The sequence below is a fragment of the Schistocerca americana genome, chromosome 7 (genome assembly GCF_021461395.2).
Source record: "Schistocerca americana isolate TAMUIC-IGC-003095 chromosome 7, iqSchAmer2.1, whole genome shotgun sequence".
NCBI classification, from domain to species: Eukaryota; Metazoa; Arthropoda; class Insecta; order Orthoptera; family Acrididae; genus Schistocerca; species Schistocerca americana.
The window spans coordinates 46,074,652-46,099,213 of record NC_060125.1 but is presented as its reverse complement, the minus strand read 5'-3'; the positions used below and the strand labels follow the sequence as shown (position 1 = coordinate 46,099,213).

Here is a 24,562-nt window from a genome sequence, read left to right as displayed (position 1 = left end):
TGCACCAAGTGCCTATCCGCTGCAGATCTTCCTGCATTTCGCTACAATTTTCTAATGCTGCAACTTCTCTGTATACTACAGCATCATCCGCGAAAAGCCGCATGGAACTTCCGACACTATCTACTAAGTCATTTATATATATTGTGAAAAGCAATGGTCCCATAACACTCCCCTGTGGCACTCCAGAGGTTACTTTAACGTCTGTAGACGTCTCTCCATTGATAACAACATGCTGTGTTCTGTTTGCTAAAAACTCCTCAATCCAGCCACACAGCTGGTCTGATATTCCGTAGGCTCTTACTTTGTTTATCAGGCGACAGTGCGGAACTGTATCGAACGCCTTCCGAAAGTCAAGAAAAATAGCATCTACCTGGGAGCCTGTATCTAATATTTTCTGGGTCTCATGAACAAATAAGGCGAGTTGGGTCTCACACGATCGCTGTTTCCGGAATCCATGTTGATTCCTACATAGTAGATTCTGGGTTTCCAGAAATGACATGATACGCGAGCAAAAAACATGTTCTAAAATTCTACAAGAGATCGACGTAAGAGATATAGGTCTATAGTTTTGCGCATCCGCTCGACGACCCTTCTTGAAGACTGGGACTATCTGTGCTCTTTTCCAATCATTTGGAACCCTCCGTTCCTCTAGAGACTTGCGGTACACGGCTGTTAGAAGGGGGGCAAGTTCTTTCGCGTACTCTGTGTAGAATCGAATTGGTATCCCGTCAGGTCCAGTGGACTTTACTTTATTGAGTGATTCCAGTTGCTTTTCTATTCCTTGGACACTTATTTCGATGTCAGCCATTTTTTCGTTTGTGCGAGGATTTAGAGAAGGAACTGCAGTGCGGTGTTCCTCTGTGAAACAGCTTTGGAAAAAGGTGTTTAGTATTTCAGTTTTACGCGTGTCATCCTCTGTTTCAATGCCATCATCATCAAGTAGTGTCTGGATATGCTGTTTCGAGCCACTTACTGATTTAACGTAAGACCAGAACTTCCTAGGATTTTCTGTCAAGTCAGTACATAGAATTTCACTTTCGAATTCAATGAACGTTTCACGCATAGCCCTCCTTACGCTATCTTTGACATCGTTTAGCTTCTGTTTGTCTGAGAGGTTTTGGCTGCGTTTAAACTTGGAGTGGAGCTCTCTTTGCTTTCGCAGTAGTTTCCTAACTTTGTTGTTGTACCACGGTAGGTTTTTCCCGTCCCTCACAGTTTTACTCGGCACGTACCTGTCTAAAACGCATTTTACGATTGCCTTGAACTTTTTCCATAAACACTCAACATTGTCAGTGTCGGAACAGAAATTTTCGTATTTGATCTGTTAGGTAGTCTGAAATCTGCCTTCTATTACTCTTGCTAAACAGATAAACCTTCCGCCCTTTTTTTATATTCCTATTAACTTCCATATTCAGGGATGCTGCAACGGCCTTATGATCACTGATTCCCTGTTCTGTACATACAGAGTCAAAAAGTTCGGGTCTGTTTGTTATCAGTAGGTCCAAGATGTTATCTCCACGAGTCGGTTCTCTGTTTAATTGCTCGAGGTAATTTTCGGATAGTGCACTCAGTATAATGTCACTCGATGCCCTGTCCGTACCACCCGTCCTAAACATCTGAGTGTCCCAGTCTATATCTGGTAAATTGAAATCTCCACCTAAGACTATAACATGCTGAGAAAATTTATGTGAAATGTATTCCAAATTTTCTCTCAGTTGTTCTGCCACTAATGCTGCTGAGTCGGGAGGTCGGTAAAAGGAGCCAATTATTAACCTAGTTCGGTTGTTTAGTGTAACCTCCACCCATAATAATTCACAGGAACTATCCACTTCTACTTCACTACAGGATAAACTACTACTAACAGCGACGAACACTCCACCACCGGTTGCATGCAATCTATCCTTTCTAAACACCGTCTGTACCTTTGTAAAAATTTCGTCAGAATTTATCTCTGGCTTAAGCCAGCTTTCTGTACCTATAACGATTTCAGCTTCGGTGCTTTCTATCAGCGCTTGAAGTTCCGGTACTTTACCAACGCAGCTTCGACAGTTGACAATTACAATACCGATTGCTGCTTGGTCCCCGCATGTCCTGACTTTGCCCCACACCCGTTGAGGCTGTTGCCCTTTCTGTACTTGCCCAAGGCCATCTAACCTAAAAAACCACCCAGCCCACGGCACACAACCCCTGCTACCCGTGTAGCCGCATGTTGCGTGTAGTGGACTCCTGACCTGTCCAGCGGAACCCGAAACCCCACCACCCTATGGCGTAAGTCGAGGAATCTGCAGCCCACACGGTCGCAGAACCGTCTCAGCCTCTGATTCAGACCCTCCACTCGGCTCTGTACCAAAGGTCAGCAGTCAGTCCTGTCGACGATGCTGCAGATGGTGAGCTCTGCTTTCATCCCGCTAGCGAGACTGGCAGTCTTCACCAAATCAGATAGCCACCGGAAGCCAGAGAGGATTTCCTCCGATCCATAGCGACACACATCATTGGTGCCGACATGAGCGACCACCTGCAGATGGTTGCACCCTGTACCCTTCATGGCATCCGGAAGGACCTTTTCCACATCTGGAATGACTCCCCCCGGTATGCACATGGAGTGCACATTGGTTTTCTTCCCCTCTCTTGCTGCCATATCCCTAAGGGGCCCCATTACGCGCCTGACGTTGGAGCTCCCAACTACCAGTAAGCCCACCCTCTGCAACTGCCCGGATCTGGCAGACTGAGGGGCAACCTCTGGAACAGGACAAGCAGCCACGTCAGGCCGAAGATCAGTATCAGCCTGAGACAGAGCCTGAAACCGGTTCGTCAGACAAACTGGAGAGGCTTTCCGTTCAGCCCTCCGGAATGTCTTTCGCCCCCTGCCACACCTTGAAACGACCTCCCACTCTACCACAGGTGAGGGATCAGCCTCAATGCGGGCAGTATCCCGGGCAACCACAGTCGTAGTCCGATCAGGGGATGCGTGGGACGAGCTGGCCGTCCCCGACAAACCCCCATCCGGACCCCCACAGTGATGCCCATTGGCAACAGCCTCAAGCTGTGTGACCGAAGCCAACACTGCCTGAAGCTGGGAGCGAAGGGATGCCAACTCAGCCTGCATCCGAACACAGCAGTTGCAGTCCCTATCCATGCTAAAAACTGTTTTGCAAAGAACGTCTGAACGAATCTAAAGAGAGCGCAAACAAATCGACAAAATTTAAACGGTTATTAAAATACAAGATTGCCTAGTAAATGCAGTAATGCTGCTACTTGCGCACTGCTGACACTGCTCGGCGGCGGAAGGAGACTAAGCGAAATTACACTATTCAGGTACTAAAACACGATGCTACACTCTCAAATACTATAATACGCCCGAAATTTATGAATTAAACAATGCAAGTACCAAAAACACGCAGAGAAATTAAGAATTAAACTATGTAACAAATGAGTGAGCTAGGTGTATACGACTTGCTGCTCAGCTGCTTATCCAACGGCGGCAGGGAGCACACAGCGTTTCCAGCTGGAGGGCTCCGATTCACTAGTCCATAAGAATAAAGTACCCGAAAAGCGCGCCAGGCGGCGCCTCCTTAGCTCAGTGGCAGAGCGCTGGTCTAGTAAACCAGAGGTCGTGAGTTCGATCCTCACAGGAGGCAGATGAATTTGGTAACAGCCCCTTCTACCGTAGCCCTTTTGAAAAAAGCGGTCAAGGATAAAAAAAATTATGAATGGGTGCGGTATTTAGGAAATGCTCTGGCAAATGAATAGTGCGAATGGTGCTATTAAAGTAGGCACCAGAAGCTGCTGCTTTTCATCTAGAGGGTTGGATCCCCTCCTTCGAAAGCGTCAGATTGCAAAGCCTGGGCTACTCTCAGGGTGGAATCTCCGTCTTCGAAGATTGTGTGTGTCTGTCTGTCTGTCTGTCTGCCCGCTGCTGACGCTGTTCGTTCGTTCGTTCGTTCGTTCGTTCGTCCGTCCGTCCGTCCGCCTGCCTGCTGGCTGTCCATCGCCGTCGTCGCCACCGCTGCCGCCGCCGCCGCCGCCGCCTGCTGTTCGTCCGTCTGTTCGCCGCCACCGACGCAGCCGACGCCGCCTGCTGTTCGCCGCTGCCCATCGCCGACGCCGACGCCGACGCCGCCTGCTGCACGTCCGTCTGTCCGTCGCCGTTCGTCTGCAATGAGTACTCCCACCTCCACCGTCATCTACACCTCCCCCTCCCCCTCTCCCACAGTCACTTCCTGGAGTGCCGCCTCTGGCCTCCCTCCTTCCACCTCCCCTTCCCTTCCTCCACTTACCCACCCCCCTATCTCCTCCCCTGATGTATACCCACACCTCTACACCCTTCCTCCAGCCTCCACACCCTCAACAGCTCCCACTACTACCCCCGCCCTCACGTACGCCTCTGTTGCCGCCTCTGCTGCCGCCCCTCAGGTGGTTGGCTTCCCCTCTCTCACCGACCCCGTCGCGTCGTCTTCTGCATCTCCCGCACGCATCACGTTGCGCCGAGCCACCATCGCCACCTCTGAACCAGCTGCTTCTCCCGGTGCCTCCACTACGCCACAGGGATCTGCCACCCGCCACCTCCCTCTCCTCCCCGTCCCTCTCCCCTCCTCCCAGCCTCCTGTCTCCAAAAAACCCCACAAGCGCGTCCTTACCGACTCTGCTCCCGCCACTTCCCACAAAAAATCAACACCACCTCCCCCTCCCCCTGCCATCACTATGGACACCACCCCTCCTCCAGCCACCCCTACCTTGGCCCCCACCCTCCACACCTTTGTCCTGTCAACTCCCGATCCTAAGTTCCTCGACGCTCGTACCCTCACCAAGGAAATACGAAAGTACTTACCTGGTGCTCCCATCTCCCAACTCATTCCCCGCAGGGACTCAGTCCTTATCAAGTCCCCGTCCCCATCATTTCACACAGACCTCCTGCGAAAACTCCCACGAGTTATGTTTGGCCCCCACGCCTCTCTGACACCCTTCCTTTCTGCTTCCACTCCTCGTCAGCCCCAGCCTCCCCGTCGCCCCCCCCCCCCCACCTACACAGCTGTGATCACTAAGCTCAGCCCGGTGATCACAGAGGATGAAGTGTTGGTAGAACTGAATTCCCACCCGGACTTGGAAATCCGCTCTGCCCGCCGTATCCACAATGCCTCTGGTCCCACCTACCTCATGCGGGTATTCTCAGAGTCCGCCCCGTCCATAGACCATCTCCTCACCCAGGGTGCCCTGATATACCACTGTCGCCACCCTGTTGAATCCTCCAAATCCCCTCCCCAATCCTACCGTTGCCAACGGTGCCTGATGTACAATGACCACCTGACTCCCAACTGCAAAAACCCCCCCACCTGTCCCCATTGCAAGGCCCCCACTTTCTCAAGAACTGCCACAACCTCGCTGCTCCTCCTTCCTGTAATACCTGCAATGGCCCCCATCCCACGTACTCCCACAAGTGTAAAGCTAAACCCCCTCCAGCCACCCCTCAACTTACAGTCCCAGTTCGTCCCGTCGATCCTCCTGTCCATCCTAAAAATTCCCTCCGTCCGCCCCCCACGGCCGAGGACATCATCCGGTTCATTACCGTTGTCCTCCAAAACATTCACCCTTTTCAGCGCCCGCACACCTTCCAACAAAGATCCCTTGCTGCTCGCTCTGTTTTCCACCTGAACACCTTCGCCACTTACTCCCACAACCAAGCCCACTTCACCTTCACCTGCCTCGACACCCTCGTTTAAGTCTCATCCCTTCCCTCTCTTCCCCCCCTCCTTCCCGTCATGGCGCGGCACGAGTCTCGCATCCTCTTCCAGAACATTCGCTCCTTCCGCTCCAACAAATACCTCCTCATGCACACCCTCTCCCACCACCAGGTCGACACCTTCCTCTTGAACGAAACCTTTCTCCAGCCCCACCATTCTATCCGCACCTCCCCCTATATCCTCCACCGCACTGATGCTCCTGGTCCTCGTGCGCAGGGTGGAGTCGCGATTGGCCACCTTAAGCATATCCCCGTCCGGCCACAACCTCTCCTCAATGACCCCACTGAACACCTTATCCTTAGCGTCTTCTTCCCCTCCCTCACCATTACCTGTGCCACCATCTATGTCCACTCCACTGCTCCTCTTCCTTATGACTTCATCTCACAGATTGACCACACCTTCTCCACCTATGTGATTGCCACCGACCTCAACATCCATAGCCGCACTCCTGCTGCCCTTCGGCGGTGGCATCAGTTCATCTCCACAATCCAGGGTGACCTTGTTCCCATTCTCCAGCACACCCGACCCGAAAGTAACACCACCCCCGATGTTGTCATTGCCTCCGCCAACCTCCTTGGGCGTATCACTGTCGCCGTCCTTGACCCCACAGGTAGCGATCACCTCCCTGTCCTTCTCACCATAACGTCTGCAAACCGCCCCCCTCCGGCTCCGCAACCTGCACCCCCTCCCAAGGTCGTCCATGACTATCGCCATGCCAACTGGGATGCCTACCGGGACTCCATCTCCACCCAGGTCGAAAGCCACCCTCTTACCTATCGCCATCCTGACGACATCATCCGCGCCTCGTCCTTCCTTCAGACGGTAATTACTGACGCCGTGGAGGCCCATGTTCCTACTAAAACCATCCACGCACACCGTCCCACTCTCCCTCCGCGGGCTGTCCTCCTCCTCCGTGAATCCCGCCGCCTCTATCGCTCCTTCCTCCGCACTCGTGACAGGGATACACTCCAACGCCACCGGCAAATACAGCGACACGTACGGAACCTTATTACAGCAACGAAACGCCGGGACTGGCGCCAGACCTGCACACGACTCAATGCCACCCTCCCTATCAACTCCTCCAAGTACTGGTCTGCCTTCCATCGTCTTACTGGTTCCCTTTCCGCTCCCCACTACCCCCTTCTCCATAACGATCGCCCCCTTCCAGACAACCTCAGTGAGGCCAACCACTTCGCTTCCCACCTTTCTGAGGTCTTCTCCATCCCCGATGATCCCCACTTTGATTATTCTCTTTTCCCCACCGTCATGGAACTTGCTGATACCTCAGTCGCTCCACTTGCTCCTAGTCTCCAGTACTTGGGGCAGTTGCCCCCCCTCCGACGTCAACACTCCCATCACAGCACAAGACATTAAACTTCTCCTCCAGTCCAAACGCAACACGGCCCATGGTCACGACTGTGTCACCTACCGTCACCTTCGAGAAAGCCCCTATTCCTTCCTAACTGTCCTCGCCCATCTCTATAATGTCATCCTCTCTACTGGCTTCTACCCTGACCTGTGGAAGACCTCCCGCGTCCTCCTCTTCCTCAAACCCAACAAACCCGCTTCTGCCGCCTCTTCCTATCGTCCCATCTGCCTCACCTCCGTCTTCAGTAAGGTCCTTGAATCCATCCTCTCCCACCGTATCCATCGGCACCTTGCTCAACACCACCTCCTCCCCCTTACCCAGTGTGGCTTCCGACCCTCCTTCTCTGCTGACGACCAACTCCTCAACCTTGTTCACCCTCTGTCCCTCCAGCTCAACTCCCGTCGCTCCGCCATTTTTGTTTCCCTTGACCTCCAAAATGCCTATGACCGTGTATGGCATCCCGGTCTCCTCTTTAAACTCCAAACCTACGCCCTGCCTATCAATTTTGTCCGTCTGGTCACTTCCTTCCTCTCGCACCGTCCTTCCTATGTCACCCTCCACAACACCAACTCCCGTATCTTTTATCCCATGGCTGGCGTCCCCCAGGGTTCTGTCCTCTCCCCTCTCCTTTATCTCTTGTATACAGCTGATATGCCCCAGCCACCCCCACCAGTTCACCTTCTCCAATATGCTGATGACACCGCCTTCCTGGCTCTCTATCCTACCCTTCAACGGTCTCAGCGTATCCTCCAAACCCACCTTAACCAGTTCACCACTTGGTGTAACCAGTGGCTCCTCCGTCTCAACCCCTCCAAAACCCAGGCAATCATCATAGGCCGTACCACTCGCTCCTTTCGCCTCCAAGATTTCTACCTCACCCTTTATGGTCGTCCTATCCAACTCACCCCCACCCTGAAATACCTTGGCCTCACCCTTGACCGACACCTCACCTGGACCCCTCATCTCCCGACCATCCAGCAGAAAGCCTATTCCCGCCTCCGCCTGCTGAAACTCCTGTCCGGCCGGACATGGGGATTGCATCCTTCTACCATCCTCCACACCTACAAATCCCTCATCCATCCTATCCTCTGTTATGCCAGCGTCGCCTGGATCTCCGCCCCCACCCGCTTTTACAAGGCTCTCCAAATTCTTGAACGCCATGTGCTCCGCCTTGCCTTCCGTATCCGCCTTCCTTCCCCCACACGGCTCCTGTATGAACTGATCCCCTTCCCCCTCCTCCTCTTGTTCCTCCAACATCTCCGCATCCTTTACATTGTTCGCAGGGTTGATCCCCCCCACCCTCTGGTTTCCTCCTTCCTCTCCACCCCTCGCCCGCTGCCGCGCCTCTATCGCTGTATCCCTCCCTCTCTCCACCTCCACACCCTCCATCTCCTTCATCAGGGCAATTTCCAACGCCTCCCCCTCCCGGATGACGAACTTCGCCGTGACATATACCCTTCCTTCCAACTATAACCCGGCCCTGTTCCCCCCCCCCCCCTCCCCAGGGCCCCCTTCTCCTCTTTCCTCCTTCTCCCAGAGCGGATTTTCCTCCATCCCCCCCTCCCCTGAGACCCAGCACCCCATACTTGCCTCTCTCCTTCCCACATCCCTCCCTACCTGGCCCTCTTCCGAGCGCCCCCCATTCCCCTCCCCCATCTCTTCCCCTCCCTCCCTTCTTCAGGTCTCCCTCATCTCCTTGAACCTGGCAGATCCTCTGTATTGATCATCATCAGTGTGCCACATCAGTGTTGTGTTTCGTGCTGTTTCTCGTGTGCGTCCAGAGGTGTGATTTTAATTGTGTACTGCCTTGAGGTTCGCCGTCAGTGTTACGTTGTGTGCTATGCCATCCGTCAACACCTTTATGCTCCAGTCATACTATGCCCTCTGTTCTTTTAATCATCGCAGTGCGTGGCTTTTTGTGTGTGCTACTTTTAAACAGTTTTTTTTATCTCCATTTTACAGTCACCCCGTTTTTTTCTTTGTCTATTGCCTTCCATGATGTTCTCCCTTTTTATATCTATGATCGCCTTCTTCTCTCCTTTGCTGTTTTTAAAGTCTTCTATTGTTTTGTTCTATGTCTTTCGGCTGAAGAGCAGCGCATATGCTGCTGCCAGCCCGCCCCGATGGGGAATTGAAATACAATAAAGAAAAAAAAAAAAAAAAAAACTGCTGCTTTTGGCAGTCTCCCGAGAATGCCGACGTGAAAAACTTAGTTCTTGCGGTTGTCGTCGTCGTCGTTGGCGCCGCCGCCGCTTTGGTAATAGCGGCAACTCGCCATTGTATGACATAGGGTGAGGTACCTTCTGCAACCGACTGAGATGGCAGTAAGCGATTGAAGCTGATTTGCAACCTCTTGTTTGATCAGCGTCATAGGGGCTTGAATGTAACTTGCGATGGGACACAGCAAGAAGTAGCGTCGCCTTTTTAGTACTGAAATTGGAGATGGAGAATTGCGTCAAAGATGGGACATTCATTCCGGCAAGCGTACAAATGGCGAAAATGAGGTGTGTGTGGGGAAGCTTATTGCGCCAGTGACCGTGTGGCCTAATTGATAAGGCGTCGGACTTCGGATCCGAAGATTGCAGGTTCGAATCCTGTCACGGTCGAGTTTTTCCAGTTCTGCAAAAGATGCATGCTGTTTTACTGTGTTGTTTGAGTAACACAAAACTAGTTGAAAGTTGCTGCTGTGCGCTTCCTGGCTGCAAACGGGCGCCTACCTGACGCTCAAGCAACACAAAGGGGTTGTGTAGCGAAATTTTCGGCACAGTGCCGATCAGGAGAGTTTTTTTGGAACTACTGCGTCTGACTCAGGACCCAAGAGCTACGCCACAGGCGTCTACGCACAGTCGAGCATGTGTGTTGAATAATGGTGCTGATAGCCACGTATCATTTCAAGTAGATGTGATGCCTTTCGGAAAATTTTTTTCATTGAATAGGATTGTAGCTCATTTGTGGCAGCAGGAAATAATCTGTAGTCTAAAGGATCTTCCATAGATGGTCGCAGGTCTCATAAATACTGTGTGAGTCGTAACGCATTGTGTGGAGCCCGGCTAGCTAAGTCGGTAGAGCATGAGACTCTTAATCTCGGTGTCGTGGGTTCGAGCCCCACGCTGGGCAGCGCAAATTTTTGTGTCTACGCGGATGCAACCTGCGCCCCTCTCGTGAGCCTTGCGTAATGAACGTAATGGGTTACGACGATGCCTAGCTTCGTATGAATAACAGAGGAATGGTTTTTGAAGCTGAAAGTAACTCTGAAATGAAATAAATGTGTTGTTTTGGAATTTTAGGCGTACATCGATATCGTGTGAGATGCGTAGGAAAGCAGCATCTGTGCTAACTAAATACAAATAATGGTCGCTAATGCGGTGCGTTTCCAGCTGAAGGGCTCCGATTCACTAGGCCATAAGAATAAAGTACCCGAAAAGTGCGCCAGGCGGCGTACCACACCCCGTCCTCTCCCCATCAGCCTCAACCTCCCCGGCGTCCGCCAACATTCACCGCTGTGATCACGAAGCTTAGCCCCGTGATCACGGAGGCTGAGGTGTTGGCGGAACTCAACTCCCGCCCCGACATTGAAATCCGCTCGGCCCGTCGCATCTTCAATGATGCCGGGCCGACTTTTCTCATGCGGATATTCACCGAATCCTCCTCCTCCATTGACCACCTCCTCACCGAGGGAGCCCTCATCTACAATCAGCGCCATAAGGTGGACCCCTCCCGTTCCCCCGTCCAATCCTACCGCTGCCAACGCTGTCTCACCTACAACGACCACATTACCTCTGCCTGCAGGAACCCCCCTACTTGTCCCTACTGCAAAGCTTCCCACTTCCTCAAGCATTGCCCCAACCTCACCTCTCCCCCCTCCTGCAACACTTGCAACGAACCACATCCTACCTACTCCTCGAAGTGTAAAGCAAAACCTCCACCAGTAACCCCTGAGCTCACCGTGCCTGTCCGTCCTGTTGATGACCCCATCCACAACAACTCGCTCCGCCCTCCCCCTACTGCTGAGGACATCATCCGTTTCACCACCATTGTGCTCCAAAACATCCACCCCTTCCAGCGCTCACACACTCTTTCCCAAATCGCCCTCGCTGCCCGTTCCATCTTCCATCTTACCACCTATGCCACATACTCCCACAACCAGGCCCACTTCACCTTCACCCCCCTCACCACCCTTGTCTAACCCTCCACTCCCATGGTACAACAACTGTACCGTATCCTGTACCGCAACATTCGCTCCCTGCCCACCCACAAACTCCTCTTCCTCCACACCCTACATCAGCACCGCGTGGATGCCTTCGTCCTAAATGAAACCTTCCTTCAACCTCGTATCTCCGTCTCCACGGCTCCTTACACTCTACATCGCACCGATAACCCGTACCCTCTCGCGTGTGGCGGAGTTGCTATAGGCCACCTCAAGCACCTCCCTGTCCGGCCCCAACCTCTCCTTAACAATCCTGCCGAGCATCTCACCCTCAGCCTCTTCTTCCCCGCCCTTACCATCACCTGTGTCACCATTTATGTCCGCCCACGCACCCCATCCCGTACGATTTCCTGGCCCACATTGACCGCACCTTCTCCACCTACGTGATTGCCGCCGACCTCAATATCCACAGCCGTGATCCTGCCGACCTCCGGCGGTGGCATCACTTTCTCACCACTCTCCAGGGAGACCTGGTTCCCCTGCCTCAGCACACCCGGCCCGAATCCAACACCACTCCTGATGTGGTCCTTGCCTCTCCAGACCTCCTTTTGCGCATCACCGTGGATGTCCTTGACCTCATTGGCAGTGACCATGCTCCTGTCCTCCTCACTCTCTCTAACGGTCGCCATCCCCACCGCGCTCCTCGCCCTGACGTCCCTCCTAAACTTGTCCATGATTACTCCCGTGCCAACTGGGATGCCTACCGGGATTCCATTCACACCAAGGTTGACGGCCACGACCTTACCCTCCAGTCTCCTGATGACATCGCTCGCGCTGCTGCCTTCCTGCACCAGACATTGTCTGACGCCGTCGCCACCCATATCCCCACCAAAGCCATCCACCCTCACTGCCCCTCCCTGCCTCCACAGGCCGTCCTTCTCCTTCGAGAGTCCCGCCGCCTCTACCGCTCTTTTCTCCACACTCTTGACCGGGATACACTTACCCGCCACCGGCAATTACAGTGACAAATTCCCAAGCTGCTTGTTGCGAAGAAACGCCGAGCCTGGCGCCAGACATGTACACAACTCAACACCACGCTCCCCATCAACTCTTCCAAGTATTGGTCTGCTTTCCACCGCCTTACTGGGAACCGCCCCACCCCCCAGTACCCTCTCCTCCTTAATGACCGTCCCTTTCCTGACAACCTCAGTAAGGCCAACCACTTTGCCTCCCACCTCTCTGATGTTTTTTCCATCCCAGATGATCCCCACTTTGATTATTCCCTCTTCCCTGATGCCATGGACCGTACGAATACCTCTGTTCCTCCCCTTGCTCCTAGCTTCCAGTACTTGGGCCACACCCCACCATCTGCACTTAACACTCCCATCACTACACAGGACATCAGCCTCACACTCCGCAATAAACGCAACATTGCTCTCGGCCACGACTGCGTTACCTACCGCCACCTCAAACACTGCCCTCCCTCCTTCCTTTCCCTCCTTGCCACCCTCTACAATGTCATCCTTGCCACTGGCTTCTATCCCGACCTGTGGAAAACCTCCCGTATCCTGATGTTCTCCAAACCCAATAAGCCTCCATCTGATGCCACTTCCTATCGTCCTATCTGTCTCACATCGGTGTTCAGCAAGCTCTTGGAATCCATCCTTTCCCGGCGCATCCATCTCCACCTCCACCAAAACCACCTCCTCCCAAACACCACGTGGCTTTCGACCTTCCTTCTCTGCTGATGACCAACTCCTCTGCCTCACTCATCTCCTCTCCCTCCAGCTTAACTCCCGTCGCTCCGCCATTTTTGTCTCACTTGACCTCGAAAAGGCCTACGACCGTGTCTGGCATCCCAGTCTCCTGTTTAAACTCCAAACCTACGCCCTTCCTATCAACTACATCCATCTGGTGGCCTCCATCCTCTCCCACCGCCCCTCCAATGTTACCATCCATCATGCCACTCCCACACCTTCTACCCCTCTGCCGGTGTGCCCCAGGGCTCTGTCCTCTCCCCTCTCCTCTACCTCCTGTACACGGCAGATATGCCCCAAGCCCCCCTCCAGTACACCTCTTGCAATATGCTGATGACACCGCATTCCTCGCCCTCGCACCTACCCTCCAACGGTCCCAACGCCTTCTCCAGAATCACCTTGACCTTTTTGCTGCATGGTGTAACCATTGGTTCCTGAAACTCAATCCTTCCCAGACCCAGGCAATCATCGTAGGTCGTACCACTCGCTCCTTCCGGCTCCTGGATTTCTCCCTTACTGTCTGCGCACATCCTGTCCGCCTCACCCCCACCCTCACCTACCTTGGCCTCACCATTGACCGTCACCTCACCTGGATACCTCATCTCCGCTCCATCCAATCCAAAGCCCACAACCACCTCCGACTCCTCAAACTCCTCTCTGGCTGGACATGGGGGTTGCACCCCTCTACCATCCTCCACACCTACAAATCCTTCATCCGTCCCATCCTCTGTTATGCCAGTCCTGCCTGGATATCTGCCCCCCCCCAAATTCTATCAGTCCCTCCAGATCCTTGAGCGTCATGCACTCCGCCTCGCCTTCCGTATCCGCCTCCCGTCCCCCACGCGGATCCTCTATGATCTCATTCCTTTCCCCCATCTGCTCCTATTCCTCGAACATATCCGCATCCTCTACACCTCCCGCCGTCTCGAACCCCCTCACCCCCTGGTTGCTCCTCTCCTCTCCCATCCCTGCCCCCTGCCACGTCTTCACTGTTGTGTCCCCCCTACCCTCCATCTCTCCACCCTCCATCTCCTATCCCAAGGTGGCTTCCGTCAACTCCCCCTCCCGGATGACGCCCTCTCTCCCTCCATTTATCCTTCCCATCAACTCTGATCCTCAATCCCCCTCCTTTCCTCTGTCCTTTCCCTGGGCTCCCTCTTCCCCCCCCTTCCGTCCTGTTTTCTCCCCACTCAACCTCTCCCTACCTCCTTCTCCCCCCCAGTCCTTTTGTATTCCCCTCCTCTGCCTACCCCACTCCCTGTCGCTTCTGCCCCCCCCCCCCTCTTATGGGTCCTCATCCTCCTTCAGCTCCTTTCCCGGCTCCCCCCTTCGCTTTTACTCTCCTTTCCCCCCTTTTTTGTTTTCCCCTCTTCTGTCCAGTTTCCCCACACCTGCTCTCGACTGTGGTGTCATATTTGCCAACTTTTTAGTGCAGTGTTCCAGTGACTATTCAGTGTTGTTTGTCTTTCTCGTGTTGCGAACAGAAACCATGCTGTCGCTAAGTGTGAATTTTATGTCCTTTGCGAACAGAATCCAGACTGTCGCCGTGTATTTTAATTGTCTATTGTTTTCCCTGTCTGCTTCGTATGTATTTTTCTTAGCATCATCATCCCTCTGTTGTTGTTTTAAGTTCCACGATTTCTTTTCGCCTTGTTACTCTCTAAGTCTCCGATTTTATCGCCTGTTTTTTATTATTTGTTCTCTTGACCTTTGTCACAAAATCTGTCGGCTGAAGAGCGGCATACTAAGCTGCTGCCAGCCCGCCCCCTTCGGGGGGAATTGAAATTCAATAAATGAAAAAAAAAACTGCTGCTTTTGGCAGTCTCCCGAGAATGCCGACGTGAAAAACTTAGTTCTTGTGATGTATTTTCTACCCCTGGTACAGACACTCGCGGTTGTCGTCGTCGTCGTCGTCGTCGTCGTCGTCTTCGGCGCCGCCGCCGCTTTGGTAATAGCGGCAACTCGCCATTGTATGACATAGGGTGAGGTACCTTCTGCAACCGACTGAGACGGCGGTATGCGATTGAAGCTGATTTGCAACCTCTTGTTTGATCAGCGTCATAAGGGCTTGAATGTAACATGCGATGGGACACAGCAAGAAGTAGCGTCGCCTTTTTAGTACTGAAATTGGAGATGGAGAATTGCGTCAAAGATGGGACATTCATTCCGGCAAGCGTACAAATGGCGAAAATGAGGTGTGTGTGGGGAAGCTTATTGCGCCAGTGACCGTGTGGCCTAATGGATAAGGCGTCGGACTTCGGATCCGAAGATTGCAGGTTCGAATCCTGTCACAGTCGAGTTTTTCCAGTTCTGCAAAAGATGCATGCTGTTTTACTGTGTTGTTTGAGTACCACAAAACTAGTTGAAAGTTGCTGCTGTGCGCTTCCTGGCTGCAAACCGGCGTCTACCTGAAGCTCAAGCAAGACAAAGGGGTTGTGTAGCGAAATTTTCGGCACAGTGCCGATCAGGAGAGTTTTTTTGGAACTACTGCGTCTGACTCAGGACCCAAGAGCTACGGCGTTTGCGCACAGTGGAGCATGTGTGTTGAATAATGGTGCTGATAGCCACGTATCATATCAAGTAGATTTGATGCCTTTCGGAAAATTTTTTTCATTGAATAGGATTGTAGCTCATTCGTGGCAGCAAGAAATAAGCCGTAGTCAAAAGGATCTTCCATAGATAGTCGCAGGTCGCATAAATACTGTATGGCTCGTAACGCGTTGTGTGGAGCCCGGCTAGCTAAGTCGGTAGAGCATGAGACTCTTAATCTTAGGGTCGTGGGTTCGAGCCCCACGCTGGGCGTCGCAAAATTTTGTGTCTACGCGGATGCAACCTGCGCCCCTCTCGTGAGCCTTGCGTAATGAACGTAACGGGTTACGACGATGCCTAGCTTCGTATGAATATCAGAGGAATGGTTTTTGAAGCTGAAAGTAACTCTGAAATGAAATAAATGTGTTGTTTTGGAATTTTAGGCGTATATAGATATCGTGCGAGATGTGTAGGAAAGCAGCAGCTGTGCTAACTAAATACAAATAATGGTCGCTAATGCGGTGCGTTTCCAGCTGGAGGGCTCCGATTCACTAGTCCATATGAACAAAGTACCCGAAATGTGCGCTCGGAGGCGCCTCCTTAGCTCAGTGGCAGAGCGCTGGTCTAGTAAACCAGAGGTCGTGAGTTCGATCCTCACAGGAGGCAAATGAATTTATAGCCGGCACGGTAGCTCAGCGTGTTCGGTCAGAGGGTTAACTGCCCTCTGTAATTAAAAAAATAAAATGGAGTTAATCGAGCAACAACGAACATAAAAAACAGTCAGCCTTCGGCGGCGCAGCGGTTCGGACGGTGTTTACGTCCCTGCCGCACGTCTGCGCGAGAGGTGTTTACGTTACGTGTGTAGCGGTGTGTGGCGGTATACATAGAACGAATCATGGCTTTGTCGTTCCGCAAATCGACACTGAAATTTAGTTTTGCTAACGAATATGCTCGACCGAAGGCTTACGAGATCGAACGTTATTTACGGGACGAGGTGAAAATCGAACCTGACGTTCTAGTTGGAATACACTTATCTATAGTCAGCAGCGTGGTCTATGTCAAGCTCATAAATGAAGCGGCATGTGACGAACTACTACTTCGACACCGACAAGGACTTCGTTTCTGTCATTCGGACGGGAATGTTGGAGCGGTAACTGTTGAACACGCCGGCATGGGCCTCCGAACGATCCGCGTATTTGAGCTTCCATTCGAAGTGCCAGAAGAATTGGTGACAGACGCCCTGCGTCCTTACGGAACGGTCCTATCCCACGTGGCTGAAAAATGGGCGAGTTTCAAGACGTATCCTGTCCTCAATGGCGTCAGACAAATACGGATCGAACTCCGAAAACACGTCCCGTCATACTTATACATCGCCGGTTGTCGGGCGATTGTCATTTACGACGGACAACGAAGGACGTGCTCTGGATGTGGGAAGGAGGGACACATACGTTCTGAGTGTGCTCAACGAAGGTTATTACAGCTGCCACGGGATGATCCACCCCTCACGCCGCATCCGACTGTGCTCCCCATGACTTACGTCGCCGCATTACGCGATGACGTGGGCCGCGAGACAGACGCGTACCAGAACACACAGACCGCGACGGATCGTGGCGAGCCACAGAAAGACGACGTTGCGGTGGACCGCCTGCAGCAGTCACAGGACGCCCTCTCTTCGGTTCCGCTTGCGGCCCCTTCAGGTAACGCACTTGGAGACGTCGATCATACGACGGCGCATGATTCAGACGCCCCCCACGAACAATTGGAGACCATGCTGACCTCTGATTCCGAGGCCCGGCAACGTAAACAGCGATCACCAAAACGCCGGAAGAAGCGTCGCCTCACGGTGGAGAACGACCACTCTGATCTAGCAGACAATTCTGAGAAGTCTACGGGTACAGAACAGACGACCATGGATACAGAAGAACTGCCTAGCGTGGATGCAACGGTGGCCAGCGGGACGGCGGCACGACCTACCGCTGACGATGCTCCAGACACAGCGAAGGCGCTCGATCGACGGCAACAGGCTACTGAGGAGGCTACGGCGCCTGCACCGCACGACAACGATGGGACACTAGGGGACTGGTCACAAGACCCACCCCCGTGGGGAACTGATGATGCTAGAGGAACTGCTCCCACGCACTCTCCCGGTGTAAGACCGGAAGGGTGCACGGAATAACGGCAGACCATATGAGGGTACGGCGGGGGACGTTAGTACGACAGCAGCCTATGTACGGAAGAATTAGCGACCGTACGGTGCCCTATCTACGTTGACAGCCATGCAACAAGCTTATCGGATAGGGTCTGTTAACATCAATAGCATTGGGACGCCGGTAAAAATCAAGATGCTCAGTGACATGATAAAGGCTGCGGATTAAGACCTAGCACTATTACAAGAAGTTCGGGTACTTCCCCCCTCGGACTTTTACGGTTACGACATTTACTGTTCCCCGTGTGACGAGAGGGGCGTTGGCACAGCTATTCTATTAAAGGAAGGGATACGTGCAGACGAAGTGGAATATTTGCCTTCTGCCCGTGGTACGGCCGTGACCATAGGTGGAATACGTTTGATCAACGTATACGCACCGTCAGGCTCGGATAAGAGAAGAGACAGAGCAGATTTTTACGCCCATGAGGTTACACCGTTGTTCCAGGGACGATACGATGGTTGCATACTCGGCGGAGATTTTAATTGTGTGCTCGATAGAAAGGACCAACAACCTAACTATACTACTAGCCAAGAACTTAGGGAGCTGGTCAACGGGATGGAATTAGTCGATACATGGGACCTGAAGTATCGAAACCAACCAGGATATACATTTTTTACTAGCCACTCCGCGGGCCGTTTGGACCGGATCTACGTTTCAAGGGCGTTAGCAACGTCGACGGTGGACGCAGAAATATGGCCGACGGCATTTACAGACCACGACGCATATATTTGTACGGTTAACCTTAATAGACAGCAGGTGTGGAGACGGAGGGGTAATTGGAAGATGAACGTCTCCCACCTGCGAGATGCAGAATGCCGACGCATGGTGGAGGACACGTGGCATGGCTGCCTCCGTCGACGAAATTCTTTCGGTTCTGTCCTGCAGTGGTGGATCGAGTGCACGAAGCCAGCTTTACGGAGGACGTTAATAGGTTACGGGAAGGAAGTTTCTCAATGGCAGCGCACGACCACTGAGTTTTACTTTACGGCTCTCCGGGAACTGTTAGCACAACCACCTACACCAGAACGCCAGACGGCCGTACACCGTTAAAGCGAAGCTGGTACAACTTGCGAAGCAGAGGATGGCAGGTACGATGATACGCGCGAGGTCGCAGGATTTCCTGCCCAACGAGGTTCCCTCGATGCATTATGTGATAAAGGAAAGACGAAGGAGACGCAGGAATTTAATACATGAGATCGATCTCGGCGATGGCCGTCGTTTTACAACACAGAGGGGCATAGCACAGGCGTTCACGGATCATTTTAGCAGATTCTATGCGAGCAACGGGGAGGGTCAGAGGGAGCTGGGGAACGTCCTGGAAGAGATCCCAGACGCGACGAGTGTGAACGGGGAAGCGGACGGGTTATCTGAAATTACGTGTGAAGAGCTGGAGGAAGCGATTACACGAGGTGCTTGCAACAAGTCCCCAGGTCCAGACGGATTCCCGTTGGAATTTTACCGTGCCTTTGTAACCATTATGACACCGATGTGGCTATGTATGTTTAATGAGCTTCTGCAGCAAGAAGTACCGGTTCACATTCAATTCACGGAAGGGCTCATGATACCAATACCGAAGCCCCGTGGTGGCAAACGGCCTTGTGATTATCGCCCCTTGACCCTTCTTAATAGTGACTACAAGATCTTCATGCGCATCCTGGGAAGTCGTATCAAAAAGTCGCTGGAGAATCGAATACATGCCGATCAGACTTGTCTTGGCGGCATCAGTAATATCCACACAGCCTTGGGAGACTATCGTGACGTCGTCGCCCTCGCGGCTGCATGCCGCCTCCGGGGGGCGATGGTTGCAGTAGATTTCGATCATGCTTTTGATCGCGTGGATCATGTGTACCTCGCGGCGGTGATGAATAGGATGGGTATCTCGCCATTATTGACCAATGCTGTGATGCGTTTGTTGCACGGCGCCAGATCAGCGATGGTGGTCAACGGAGGGAGAACTGAGTATTTTAAGATCTTAAGATCAGTGAGACAGGGTTGCCCCTCATCGATCCTCCTTTATGCAATCGCCTTAGAACCGTGCCTCGCAGGCCTTCGCCGCCGTCTTAGCGGGATCTCCCTACGGCAATTATCATTCAAATGCAGAGCATACGCAGATGATATTGTGTTCCTCGTACGGAATGAGAGGGAGACTCAAACAGCACTGGATTGGCTACAGAGGTATGGGATGGCAGCTGGAAGTGTGGTCAACTACCGAAAATCACAATTCATGCATGTGGGGCGTGGACTAGAACCAGGAACGGAAGGACCCTTACCTGCGGTGGAAACCCTCCGCTGTTTGGGTATCACCTTTCATAAAGAGACAGCGAGAACGGCTGCGGACAACTACCGAAGATTGTTACTCAGAGTCCGCACGGCAGTACGACTAAACGCCCTACGGTCGATGGATATGCTGCAGCGAGTGTTACTCGTCAACCTTTATCTCGCGCCCATGATGTGCCACCTGACGCACCTTCTTCCCTTGACGCGCACGATGGCTATGAGGATTCAGGCGGCTTTTGGGTACTATGTGTGCCTGGGACAACTCTTTAAGGTACAGTACAACACGCTTACCCTCCCAGCGCGAGAGGGGGGCGTTGGTTTAGTGAACGTGCACGAGAAGGCGCGTGCCATGTATATTAATACTATGCTCAAACGGTGGGGCAACAGGAATCACTCGCTTACGGGGACGATCATCGAAGAACTCGTACCCACGTCACATCTTCCTACAGTCAGTGTCGGCCATATATCGCCCCCTTTAACGTATGTGCGCACGTTCATCGTGGAACACAGTTACGTGAGAGAGCGTTTACCGACGACCCGACAGTCGACATCGAAGGACGTGTACCATCTGCTTCTTCGACAGATCGCCCGGAATGGGGTGGAACGCAAACATCCAGCTGTTAATTGGCACGTGGTGTGGCGCACGGTCCACCACCCCCACCTACCTACATCTGTCAGGTCAACATGGTACATTGTCGTCAACAGAAAATACCCTACCAATGATAAAAAGTACGCAATACATTTGGCGGATTCGCCCTTGTGTCAGCAATGCGGCGTGCTGGATACGGACGACCATCGGCTGGTCTGCGGCGAGGCATTGGCTGTCTGGACTCTCGCAAGAAAGATAATAGCGTTCATGCGGCGTACTATCTATACAGCAGTCTGTTCTGACATAGTATTTTTTCCAGAGGAAACGTATTTTCCGCGTCATAAGACGAACGCAGTGGCGTGGATCACAGGTATGACGGTCCATTACATCTATAGAGACACACGTACGAACTTACTGAACGTCCTGGATTACTGGCAATACTTGCAAGATGGACACACGAAACTATTACGGCTACAAAAGTACAAGGATTGGTATGCCAATTTCCTGGTAACGGTATTTGCGGACCCGCCATGTACTTGGGGTGTGCCGGGTGCGCAAAGATGAGCGGCGGTGCTTTCGGTGTGAAACCGACCAAGTAATGTGATCGACTAAGAACACTATGCGAGTATGCGAACTACGAAAAACTCACCCTTGAACAGTTAGCGATTGGATGTACTTCAAATTTTGTTTTCATATCCATAAATACTTTTCTTTAGGGTGCCGGAAGTGGCCCCATTTTGATTTTGTTGTTATTTCATGCTGCATGGTAGGACGGCAGCGAGGTTCCTTCCAGGACAGTTATTATGTGTCAGGACGTACTATGTTTATTTTGTGAATAATAAAGGTTTCTGTTTCTCCTTTCTCTTACCTTCCTTCATATATATATATATATATATATATATATATATATACAAAAAAAAAAAAAAAAAAAGAAAAATGTGGCAGAGCGCTGGTCTAGTAAACCAGAGGTCGTGAGTTCGATCCTCAGAGGAGGCAAATGAATTTTGTAACAGCCCCTTCTACCGTAGCCCTTTCGAAAAGAGCGGTCAAGGATAAAAAAAATTATGAATGGGTGCGGTATTTAAGAAATGCTCTCGCAAATGAATAGTGCGAATGGTGCTATTAAAGTAGGCACCAGAAACTGCTGCTTTTGGCAGTCTCCGAAGAATGCCGACGTGAAATAGTTAGTTCTTGTGATGTATTTTCTACCCCTGGTAGAGACCCTCGCGGTTGTCGGCGCCGCCGCCGCTTTGGTAATAGCGGCAACTCGCCATTGTATGACATAGGGTGAGGTACCTTCTGCAACCGACTGAGATGGCAGTAAGCGATTGAAGCTGATTTGCAACCTCTTGTTTGATCAGTGTCATAAGGGCTTGAATGTAACTTGCGATGGGACACAGCAAGAAGTATCGTCGCCTTTTTAGTACTGAAATTGGAGATGGAGAATTGCGTCAAAGATGGGAAATTCATTCCGGCAAGCGTACAAATGGCGAAAATGAGGTGTGTGTGGGGAAGCAGATTACGCCAGCGACCGTGTGGCCTAATGGATAAGGCAGTCTGCCGCCGGCAGTGCTGCGAGGCGGTCACGAGCCAGAGCGCTGCGGGCGAGGCGCGCACGGTGTGTTTATGTTTACTTCGGCCGCTGTAAGTGCCGTTTTACTTCTAGACCACCATGGCGCACAACTATCGGAAGAAGACATTACGTTTCAACTTTTGTTCCGACTTCGCCCGACCCAAGGCCTTGGAGGTAGAACGATTTATACGCGATGAAGTTAAATTACCACCAACGGATCTGATTGGTATCCACTTGTCCATAGTTAGCAGTACCGTCTACGTCAAAATGATCAACGATGCGGCGTGCGACAAGGTGCTTCAAGAGGCAAAACGTGGACTGCGCTTCTGTCATTCCGACGGCAACGTCGGACCCGTTACCGTCGATCACGCAGGTCTCGGCACACGGACGATAAGGATCTTCGAACTGCCGTTCGAACTACCTGCAGACGTCGTCATCGAGGCGCTCCGTCCCTATGGCAACGTTCTGGAACATGTTGCCGAACGATGGGTCCAATTTCAGACCTATCCAGTTTTAAACGGTGTTAGACAGGTCCGCATCGAGTTGCAGAAACACGTGCCTTCCTATCTACGTATCGGAGGCTGCCGTGCCATTATAATGTACGACGGCCAACCTCGGACCTGTTCCGGTTGCGGGAAAGAAGGTCACCTACGGTCTGAATGCATTCAACGACGTGTCGCGCAGCTCCCGTTGTCGGAAGCGTCCGTCACACCCACGATGACCGCCCTACCGGTCACTTACGCAGCGGCTCTTGACACGTCTACAGTTTCGTCCAGTCCGTCGCCCGGTCCTTCCGATCGGCACGTCCCACCGTCCCAGTCACCAACGGACGGTACAGACGTCCCACCTGACAACCTTGCCGCCGAACAGGCTCCCGCACCGGACGCTGAGGAGACCAGTACATCTTCACAACACCTGTTTGACAATTTCATTGTACCCACCGACGCCTTCGAACCAGGTCGACGCTCCTCCTTGCCGTCGTCCGACACTGAGGAACACGTGCGCAAACAACGCTCGCCACGTAGGCGCAAACGCCGTCGCCGTTCACCCATGGGCTCTCAAATCGTCGCCACCCGCGACGACGAAGACGACACCCAACCAGCCGACATTTCCACGCAGAGGTCGGCGGACAACTTTCACGATGAACAAGACGTTTCGCAGGACGGGACCACTATGGGGGTCGCCACGCACATTGTAACGATCGGTGCGCCGGTTGAGACGCCTGTCTCCCCGCCAACAACTCCAGATCTCTCTCACCACGACCAAATTCCCGTGGACATCGGACAGACCCACGGCACAGGAGCATGGGCCGACGACATTGAGGAAGGTACGCCCCCTCCTCCGGATGAGTTACCTCCGCCGGACGAGGCTGCCTGTTAACATCAAAAGCGGGGCATTGGAGCTGATGGGACGGGACTTCCTGTCGGTGCCCTCCTCTTACTTCCCTTGGTGATGGTAGATGCGCGTCCACCACCACTGAAACAAACATACCGGTTTGCCACACTGAACATCAACATGATCGGCACTGCACCCAAGCTGCAACTCCTATGTGACATGCTTCGGGCCTCTGACGTCGACGTCGCCCTTCTTCAGGAAGTACGCGTTGCCACACTACCACCAGTCTACGGCTACGACTCATACACGTCCACATGTGATCAATCAGGGCGTGGAGTGGCTTTCTACATACGCGAAGGAATTCCACTCACGGACACGACAATCCTTCCCTGTGGAAGAGGCATGGCTGTTACCATCTTCGACACCCGCGTCATCAATATCTACGCTCCGTCTGGCTCCACGAACCGTCGGCAGCGGTCCACTTTCTTCGGACATGACGTGGCGCCCCTGTTTTCTGGACGTTATGATCGCCTTATCATGGGAGGCGATTTCAACTGTGTCCTCCATCCGCAGGACCAAGTACCTGGTTATTCGCCATGCCCGGCGCTGCTCACCTTAATCGAAGATTTTCATCTAGTGGACGTTTGGGAGAAAATTCATGGCAATACCCCCGGTTTTACCCATTATACAGCACATTCTGTGAGCAGACTGGACCGTGTAACGGAACTGAAATGATGGTGGGCTGACAGTAATTTGGAGCCCGCGCGTCGGAAACGGGCGCACTGGTGTTAGACTGCCAGGGAGTGCACCCTGATGCCACCTATTGGCGAAACTGGGAATTAGCGCTGCCTGTCAGACAATGCACTAAGCTCTCGGAGTCAAATGTATTCTTTTTCTTGGTAATTATAAGCTATTACTGTATGATTTAATGTTATAAAGCGCTAGTAGTAAATTATTATGACTGGTATGAACTCCAGGGTAATAAATATAAATATTCTTAAATACTAAATGATTTCGGTGAAAAGGTGGTACGGGAACGCC

General features: G+C 52.5%; 6 non-coding genes across 6 annotated transcripts; all 6 read left to right on the top strand.

The window, feature by feature from the left end:
- The first annotated feature begins 3,566 nt into the window (after positions 1 to 3,566).
- Trnat-agu lies at positions 3,567 to 3,638 on the top strand. The gene has a single exon. It is a non-coding gene; the product is annotated as a tRNA-Thr (tRNA).
- Positions 3,639 to 9,640: 6,002 nt separating this feature from the next.
- Positions 9,641 to 9,713, top strand: Trnar-ucg. Its single transcript has one exon. It is a non-coding gene; the product is annotated as a tRNA-Arg (tRNA).
- Positions 9,714 to 10,151: 438 nt separating this feature from the next.
- Trnak-cuu lies at positions 10,152 to 10,224 on the top strand. Its single transcript has one exon. It is a non-coding gene; the product is annotated as a tRNA-Lys (tRNA).
- Positions 10,225 to 15,235: 5,011 nt separating this feature from the next.
- Positions 15,236 to 15,308, top strand: Trnar-ucg. Its single transcript has one exon. It is a non-coding gene; the product is annotated as a tRNA-Arg (tRNA).
- A 432-nt stretch (positions 15,309 to 15,740) lies between these two features.
- Positions 15,741 to 15,813, top strand: Trnak-cuu. Its single transcript has one exon. It is a non-coding gene; the product is annotated as a tRNA-Lys (tRNA).
- A 321-nt stretch (positions 15,814 to 16,134) lies between these two features.
- Trnat-agu lies at positions 16,135 to 16,206 on the top strand. The gene has a single exon. It is a non-coding gene; the product is annotated as a tRNA-Thr (tRNA).
- The last annotated feature ends 8,356 nt before the right edge of the window (positions 16,207 to 24,562 follow it).